The 9,235-nt window shown below is 43.6% G+C and overlaps 1 pseudogene; it reads left to right on the plus strand.

Moving 5' to 3' along the window:
• Nucleotides 1–254: 254 nt before the first annotated feature.
• LOC115679375 (protein ACCELERATED CELL DEATH 6-like) lies at nucleotides 255–6,756 on the plus strand (annotated as a pseudogene).
• The last annotated feature ends 2,479 nt before the right edge of the window (nucleotides 6,757–9,235 follow it).

Raw genomic sequence — 9,235 nt, forward strand, 5'->3', positions numbered from 1 at the left:
AATTTAAATTTTTTTAGGTGCCCAAAAAAAATTTAAAAAATCAAAAATTTCAAAACTTTACAGAATGGCTTATAATACATGTGGCCACCCACATTGAGTAAAATTTTAAAAATTTTAGGTGCAAAAAAAATCAACAAATCAAAACAGATTTCTATTCCAGAAATCAATTTCTGGAGCAGAATTAGTCATGTTTTACCAAACAGATTTCTCCTCCAGAAATCAATTTCTGGCAAGAATTTGATTTCTGGAGCAGAATGGTTACCATTCGCACCCCTAGTGGCCGCGACCCGCTTGTCCGACCCGATTCGCCCAGCCCGATCGCCGCTCCGTCGCGGAGCACCTGCCCGGCCCTCATGGCCGAGATCGTGTCTGGCCACCGCCCGCCGGACCCTGGCCTCCGCGGTCAGGGTTTCTGGTCCGGCGGCCGAGCCCGTGCTCGGCCGCCACCAGCCGAGCCCCGGCCTTCATGGCCGGAAAACTCAGTGCTGCGGCCGGGCCCATGCCCGACAGCCGCCTGCCAACCCGACCAGCCGCGTCACCGCCACGGCGACCGGCGACCGTCCGGGACCGTCCAAGCTCCGACGAGAGGCTGACCGGTCACGGACCAGCCAGATCCCGGCAAGGGACTGGCTCTGCACTTCTTCCCGCGGTCACACCCGGACCGCCACCCAAATCGGGAGCTTCCTTAGCCCGCGTCACATACCAACTCGCCTACCTCGGCCGGCCCTAGCGCCGACGACCCCGAACACCAGCCAAAGGAGATCCACACAAGTCAGCCGTTCCAAAAATGCAACCAAACAAAGACGAACTTGAAAAACTTGGTTCAGGCATAACGTCGAACAGTTGGAGTGCACAAGGAAAATGAGAGATTTTAGGCTCGATCGAAATTCAAAACGAACCAAAATTCTCGACACAACACACACTGAGAAGCAAGAGCAAGCGCGAGGCTTCACGGGCCGGAACTCACACGAGCCGGGTGGCCACGAGCTCCGGCCAATGAGTTCGAAACAGGGCACAAAGAAAAACAGGGGCGGCGGTTCCTTGCGACACTCCCTACTCGACTCGGCGGTGGCGAATGGAGGGCGAACGCGGTAAATCGCACACCTACGAGCCGGGATCCTCGGGAGACCGACCCCGAATCAAACCAGACGAGACTCGAAGATAGCTCGAGAACATGACCTACCAGTGAGGTGCGCGTCGGAGCTCCGCTGGCCACGGTTGAGGCGCGGCCGTCGCCAACGGGAGGATTTCCGTCCTCGAGTCTCTCTCCTCCGAACTCTCGGTCTCACCCTCTCGCTCGGATTTCTCTCTCGCTCTCGAATGCTCTCTCTCACTCCCCCTGATCTCTCCCTCTCGGCCTCGGATTTAAGGATAGCCAGTGGCGCGGAGTCGGCCAGCAGGCGCGCATGGCCCCTGCCACTGCCAGCTTGCCGTGGCCGGCCTGCTCCCGACCCGAGGATCACGCCAGTGTGCCCCGCGCCCCTCTGGCTTCTGCGTTCTTCTCCACTATTCCTCCCCCGTACGTTCTGAAACGTTGACTGGGGAGGGGGGAGATGAACAGACGCGGGCCGGGCCGAGGGAAAGAGGGCCAGCCCGCGTAGGAAAATGAAAAGGGAGGAGAAGATTAAAATAAAAATGGGCCGCGTAAAAATAAAAAGAAGAGGGAAAAAAGAATGGGCCGACGAACCCGGTCCAAAATTTTATTTTATTTTTTTAAAATTTTGTGTCCTAATAGGCCCTATTAATGCAAATGTGCCTAATGTCTATATGCCATGTAATTTAATGAAAATATTTTTTGTTTAGTGGTTTAAAAATTAAACCCTAAATTTTTTATGCGATAAAATCCTAAATGATTGAGCAAAATTTATGTGTCGACAGCCAGCAAGGGCATCGCAGACCCTTGCCAGATATCTTCATGGCTCTTGCCCTGGGTTGGCGGCCCCACCCACCCTATGTTAAATTTTTTTTTATTCTTGATTCTGTTCCAAAACTGATTCTGGGCACAATTTTTTGCAAAATTATGCCCGGGCACAAAAAATTTAACAAACGGATTTTCTGTTCCCAAACTGATTCTAGAAACAAAAGAACAGAATCAATCACTATTTGACAAGTTGCCAAACAGGTCCTTAATTCACTAAAAGTTCTTTCAGTGAAACAATCACCAGTAAATAAAAAAATACTTTGCATGTCTACCGTCTTAACACCATTCATATATTTATCTTTTGCACCACAGGTAATCATACGATACAAATATGCAAAATATAACTATAGGACTCGTATGTTAGCAAAATGTATTTTCAAGAAAAAGGAGGTTTAATCAGTGGGCATTTTTTTGGTCGGAATTATTGAAAAAAATCCCTAATGAGTTTTAAGGAATGACAAAACTATCTGTTACTGACTAGAATTACACTTAAGTTATTTGATGCAGGTAAATGCTGAGTCATCAGATTTAGTTGATGAAATGACTTTGTCATCAGACTCAAAATTACTCGTCAGATTCAATGAGTGTTATTTTTGGCAAGTTTATGCAGGATAATCAAATTGATATTTTAAGATATCCTAATTGGTAATGACAATATCGTTCCTCAAACACGAAGAACTACACTTATGGAAACCTTAATTTGATTGTATGGGCAATCAAATCACTCGGAGATAATGGTTCTTCTTCTAACGGCTATGCATTTTCTTTTGGGAAGTTTCTCCAACGGGTTGATTTGGAGATCAATCTTCTGAAGACTGTCCAATGGATAGATTGGAAGTAGAGGAGTATAAAAGGAGTGCAAACATCGTACAAAAAAGTAGAACCAGAATCGAGAATTCCAAAGTCTGAATATAACTTCGATCTTACACACTTGTGATTACTGTTTTCCACATTGTGTTTTTAGAAAGAAAATTACTTGAGTGAAGAGCGTACGTGATAGTGTAGTCTATCATCTGAGAAGCACTGCTCTTATAATCTTCTGGTGATTCAACAGTGAAACACAGCCAACAGGCTGCCAGCGTGGAGAGTGGACGTAGGCTTGATAAAGCCGAACCACTATAAAGATCTGTGTGCAGTATTCTCTATTCCTAAACTTTTATTTATTATTGCTGACATTATACTACATACATATCTGTCAAACAAGTTCGTCAGAACATCGTCTTAGTCATCAGACGCAATCATCTGACGACAATTTATATACAAGTTTGTCATACGCATCCATCTGATATTAATCATACGAGTTGTTGACCTCGACTATATTCATTCTGCACATTTAAATCATTTAATTTGTAAAATCACCTATTCACCCTCCTCTAGATAATAAAACTAGCCGTAACAGGAATATAATTTAAAGTTTACATGTTTGGTTTTGTAAAGTGTTTGGCAGTTTAGCCAGCCCTTGTCGCCTTTTGACGTACACGAAGAAGCAAGAAATGCTATCCATGGAATCTGTACGAAGCACATGAAATAAAGTGTATGACAAGGTCAAAGAGCTTTTAGAAGGCATATAATGTAAGAAAGAACTGAGCTAGTTCATTTGTACACGTACTACAAAAATTACTATGAACTATATATGATTAACAAGCGAAAAAGACAAGTACTTTTGTAATTTATCATCTCCATTTTTAATAAGATTTTCGATAGAATCTCACAGTCAAGCTTCAGTTTCAACCATACATAAGGTATATCTACATATTTTTGTCCAACCTAATTTGGTCACAACTTCCTCCAACCCAACTTCTAGTTATAGTTATGCATTCTAGCGTTTGCCCATATATTAACTTAAGCCAGAAAATACACATTCCAAGAAAACCTAATCAATTAGTTTAACTTTAGTCTACATCCCAGCAATCGTAAATATGGTTGGAGGAAACTTTTGTGGCTGTAACAAAAATTACGCATTTTTGGGTTACACAACCTGCATCTATCATTATTGATTTTGGTAAGCCAAACTTTTAATCTATAACTACCTAATCCATAATGATGATGGTGGGTTGTGTAAAAAGAAAATTTCGACGTAGATTGCACTGTCTTATAAAAACCCAAGAAGAGAAAGGAAACTTTGGCGGGAAAATTACCCAAATAAGCTGGGCATACTTCAACGAATCAATTACATGTCACTTAGGATAAGTTACCATCTAGATGCTATGTTAGAGCAAGCAAACTAACACCATATCAAGAAACCATGTTACTTTGAATCTACTCTTCCAACGAGTTCTTCATGTCCTAGGATGCGTGAATGCTCTCATAAATCTACAAGGATAAAAAATCATCACCGAGCCCAACAACAAAGGAAGAACAGCCCTGCACTTCGCCGCGAAAGCCAAGCAGAAAGAAATAGCCACTCGCCTCCTACAAATGGACACTTCTTCAGCTTACGCCAAGGACCTCATCCATGGCCGGACCCCGCTGCTCGAAGTTGCCTCCTTGGGCCACCTCTGCGTTCTGAGGGAGATCCTCAAGCACTGTCCCGACACAGTCAAGATCTCTGACAACGAGGGCCATAATGTGGTTCACCTCGCGTTGAGGTGCCAGCAGTGTTGCTCTAAGGAGGTGTTGAAAGTGCCTGAGCTAGTGGAGATGGTGAACGAAGCCGACAGTCGCGGGGACACGCCATTGCACGTTGCGGCTAAGGACCAGAACTACAAGATGGTGAAGAGGTTGCTGATGATTCCTTCGGTGGATCTGAGGGCCAAGAATGCCGATGGGCTCACGGCTCTAGATATTGTGTCTCAGTGGCAATTCACCATGAAGAAGGTAATTATTTACTCATCATATTACACGACTTTGTGCACCAAATCATAGTTTTCGAAAAAATATCAACAGTCAAGACGATGGGCTTTTCTTTTTTTTTTTTGGTCAAAAGACGATGGGCTTTTCTGTTGGGTGCTTTAGTGAAGTAAGGCGGAAGCTAATGGACTTTGTAATTACAATCTTATGCAATATGAAGAAATTACTAGAAAAATTACTGGGGAATGATAAAGAGCATTAGGAATTTACGTGGCTTGGTCAGAAAGTCGGTACCTACTCTACGAGAGAGTGAGCCACGATGACCTATCAATCAGAGAGTTATATAGTGATAACCAATAGGTCAATCTCTCATGCGTTTCCCAATGCTCCAATACACATATCCTCACAAGCTCTCATATTTTTCTCATCAAATTTAACTAGCAAATCCTTAGAGAAAGCCTCACAAAACCGCGTTTATGCTATGCCGCGCCGCCCCCACCCATGCCTAGAAGCTTTGGCTACTGGGCTTCATCAGACTGGCAGCCCGCGCCTTTGGCATGGGTGCCCGTTCCTTATCTTTTCTCACACTTCGAACACCTCCAAACTTGTCTCGGACCTAACTCGACTTTCTGAGCTCCAATGCAAACTCCTATGTGGCAAGAATTCGAGCCACAAACTCAGTAGGTTCAATGGGTATTATCTCGTGGTTTCTTGCACGTGTGAGATTGATCCGGTTTAATAAAACTAACAAACGAGGTATACCTATCTATGTGATAAAAGAAGGTAAAATTGTATAGAGAGGAAGTGCGATTTAATTAATCGAGACAATGAATTTACATTATTGCAGAATGATGATGATCCATTTCTAATTTAGATAATATAATAGGTTTATGACATATAAGGTGTTGATAACCTTTTAACTTACCATTTCGTTTGTTTTCTTTATAATCCATAGTTGTTATCGATTTGGTAACACATATAACATTTATTCATTTTCTTTATTGTAAAAGGTTGAGACAGAAATTCGCCTTTACTTTACTTTATAACATAGAGTTTGAGACAAAATTATATTTCAATGTTTATATTTTTTTCGCCTGTTACACATTATTGTTATTCTTTTAGTTCACATGTTTTAGCGCCTACTGGTACTTCAAAGTAATTTGACATTAATCTAATAAAGTTGATGCAATGAATTGTGTATGTTAATCTTTTTCAAATGTAGGAAATATTAAATATGATTTACAGGATTAATCTACTACTACTATAAACGTGGTAAACTCAATAGAATTTTATAAACGTACGTGCATTTCGGGTAAACTAAACTATTGCTTCCTCTCGCCTATCTGTATATGTTTTCATTTTTTGGAGGGAAATCTTGGTTAGTGACGATCTTGAAAAATCACACTAGCCTTGAAATAGAATGTTTCATCTCCACAGCCTGCTTCTATTACCTGCTGATAGTAATTGTTCATCTGCAGGCATAGCTCTACCGATACCTGAAGAACCTCCCGGCCGTCCGTTGCCAAAAGCCTCACATCTTGAACAACTCTGAAAGCCCCCACACCCCCCTCGACAACCCCGAAGCCGATCTCAAGGGCCATGCCAATGCCCTAACTGTCGTGGCCACCATCACTTTCGCCGCTGCCTTCACATTGCCTGGAGGTTTCATGCCTGATGACTCCGGCACTCATCCACCACCGTCATTCCCCTTGTGCAACTTTCCCAACTCTTCTGACCCCTCGCTTCTAACACAATCACCTAGCCCCGTCCGCCATGCACCTGGTGACGCTATCTTCATTGATCAACCTGCATTCAAGGTCTTCATCCTAGCCGACATCCTCGCTGTCTCTACTTCCCCAACGGTCATATTTATCTTGATCTCAGCCATGCTCAGCGACGAGACGTTCTTGAAGAGGGCCATCGTGTACAGCAAGAAGCTACTCTACCTCGCCCTGGCAGGGACCATGGTGGCCTAAATTACTGGGTTGTACAGCGTCATATCGACCGACGTCGAGTGGCTGGCAATCGATGTATGCGTCTGTTGACACCCAAAATTACCCCTGGTGGAAGCGAGCCGTTTACAAGTCACAAAAAATATAAAGTACGGCCCACATGGCATAAATCCGAAAAAGGCCGTGAGTCAGGCCCAAAGGCATTAAGAAGACCTAAGGTAATTATCGACAGGATACGTTATAGAAGTGTCGACAAGTCTAAAATCACGAGCTTTGCACGTGATATCGACGAGTTCAAGATCACGATGTCACGCCCCGAACCCCTCGAAGCGCGATCATCCCACGTACCGGTCTATCTTGATGCGACGTCCCAGGACGCGTCGCCGACTCATCTCCCAAAACAGAGCATAAGGCACATGCGGAAGCAATAATTAAAACACCCGTACAAAACAATACATGACCAAGGGTAGCAGGAACGACGAACAATTAAAAGCCTAATAATCAAGACTTGCATTGAACTTCAAAATATATACAATGTCCATGATACACCAATACAAATCTCCAAACAAAAGCAGGTCGACGGCCACTACTAACAAAATCCCTAAGTGGCCAAGGGGCAGTCTAAGGTGGGGCTATAATCAGAAGGGTTACTGGCCCGATCTAAGGGAGGCTAAGGCTGATCCTAAGAAACTTAATCGGGATCAGATCCTGACGACTCGGACTCAGCCTCGATTATCTCATCCTCCGAATCGATCTGCTCGATCTCGCCAACCTGATCGGGATCCTGCTCTATGGGCTCCGGATTCTCATATGGATCGGGTACACCAGGCAACCTTTATCAGGAGTCTGAAAAACGGGGTTTAAACAACTATGAGACGAATCTCAGTGAGTAGGCCTCCTAAACCGAAACTAGACTAACATGCACCTCCCGACAAGCAAATCAACACAACAACGGACAATAATGTCAATCAAATGACTTAGGCCCTTGAGCCCGGATCGCTTACCTTGTTGACCCTGCAGGTTAGGTATTTTGTATAAAACACGGCACATGCGTGACACACTGGTCACACGTACGCCACACACATGCTCATGCTCAATAGTGCCTGCCTCATACACAAATCACCGGCACACACATTAGTCACATACTCTGGCACACATTTGCCATGCTCATGAACTGCCTCAAACAATGTACTCTGGCATGCGGCTCATTTTAGCAATTTTATATATCGACCCGAAGGCCACGACCCGAAGGCCCACAACACTCCGCGGCCCGCGTCGAAGCACATATGGCCCAGTGTCTCTAGCCCTCGTAAAACACCTCAGGCGCAACACCGATCTCCTTAATCATCCGGACGAACCGGGCATCGTCCCGCATAAACGCATCAGGATGGCACGACCCGAAGGCCACGACCCGAAGGCCTTAAGTGATCACACGGCACACTGCCAATTTTATCTGAGCCCCGCGTAAACGCATTTGAGTATTTTGGGTGATCACACATGTTCATTCTCTGCACACAAAATGCGTAGCCATGCAAATTCCCACACTCGGGTAATCACACGATGCATAATGAGCACCAATTTCAAATACGGGCATGCACTTCCATAATACCAACATATTCAATTGTGCCATAACATAATCAACCAGCATTTCATTGGCATGCCCAATTTCAATTAAACATAATTCAGCACGGCACCCAATTCACAACATTGGTGCACACAAAAACTTGCGCAATCAAGGCCCACTAATATCATATCAATCTTGGCCAACAAATATACACACGTGTCACCACACAATGGAACCCAATCAAGTACCAAATTGCCACTGAATCGCTTAATTCGGACCATTCATGGCAAGAATCCAATTAACCTCAACTTAGTCCATTTTAATCAAATTCGGATCCAAAGAGGACAGCCACTAATCAGTCCGAGAGAGAGAAAAATCGGGAATATACAAAATCGGGTCCAAACTGGGCAGTTGCACAGTGACAGAAATCCATTTGAAATAAATGGTAAATCAATTCCAAAAATTATGAAATTTGGATATGTTGTACAAAACATCTCGATGAACATTTTCCGTGCAGAACTAGAAACCCAGTTCAAACAGTAAACACCTCGTTTTGACACTCAAAGTCGGACAAAATCCGATTCGCTCGGACAGCCCTTTAGGCCATCAAAATATAACTTATTCAGTACCCAAATAATTTTGGAAAGCCTTGAAATTTTTATATGTTATATCCACAAATGTCCCCAATAATTTTTGTGAGGAAGTATTTTGAAAATAGGCCTGGAAAAATTTATAAAAATTCGAATAGACCAGAAGGTCGGGTGAACAGTAAATCGGGCAGTTTTGTTTCGGTCCAAAGATGGACTTCCGAATGGCCTCAAATGATTTCCAAAAATTCCCAAATTAAAGTATGTTATACTTAAAGATGTTGGGAACAACGTTCATGAAGAACACTTCTTCAGATTCGGCCTACAATGATCACAAAAAAAATAACAAAGCGCAGAGGTACAGTAAAATCAGTAATCCGAGAATCATTAAACTTGCACCATTAAGCAAATCCAGCTCATA

The sequence above is a fragment of the Syzygium oleosum genome, unplaced genomic scaffold (genome assembly GCF_021117445.2).
Source record: "Syzygium oleosum isolate NSW1041296 unplaced genomic scaffold, Sole_v2.1 Sole_v2.04, whole genome shotgun sequence".
Lineage (NCBI taxonomy): Eukaryota > Viridiplantae > Streptophyta > Magnoliopsida > Myrtales > Myrtaceae > Syzygium > Syzygium oleosum.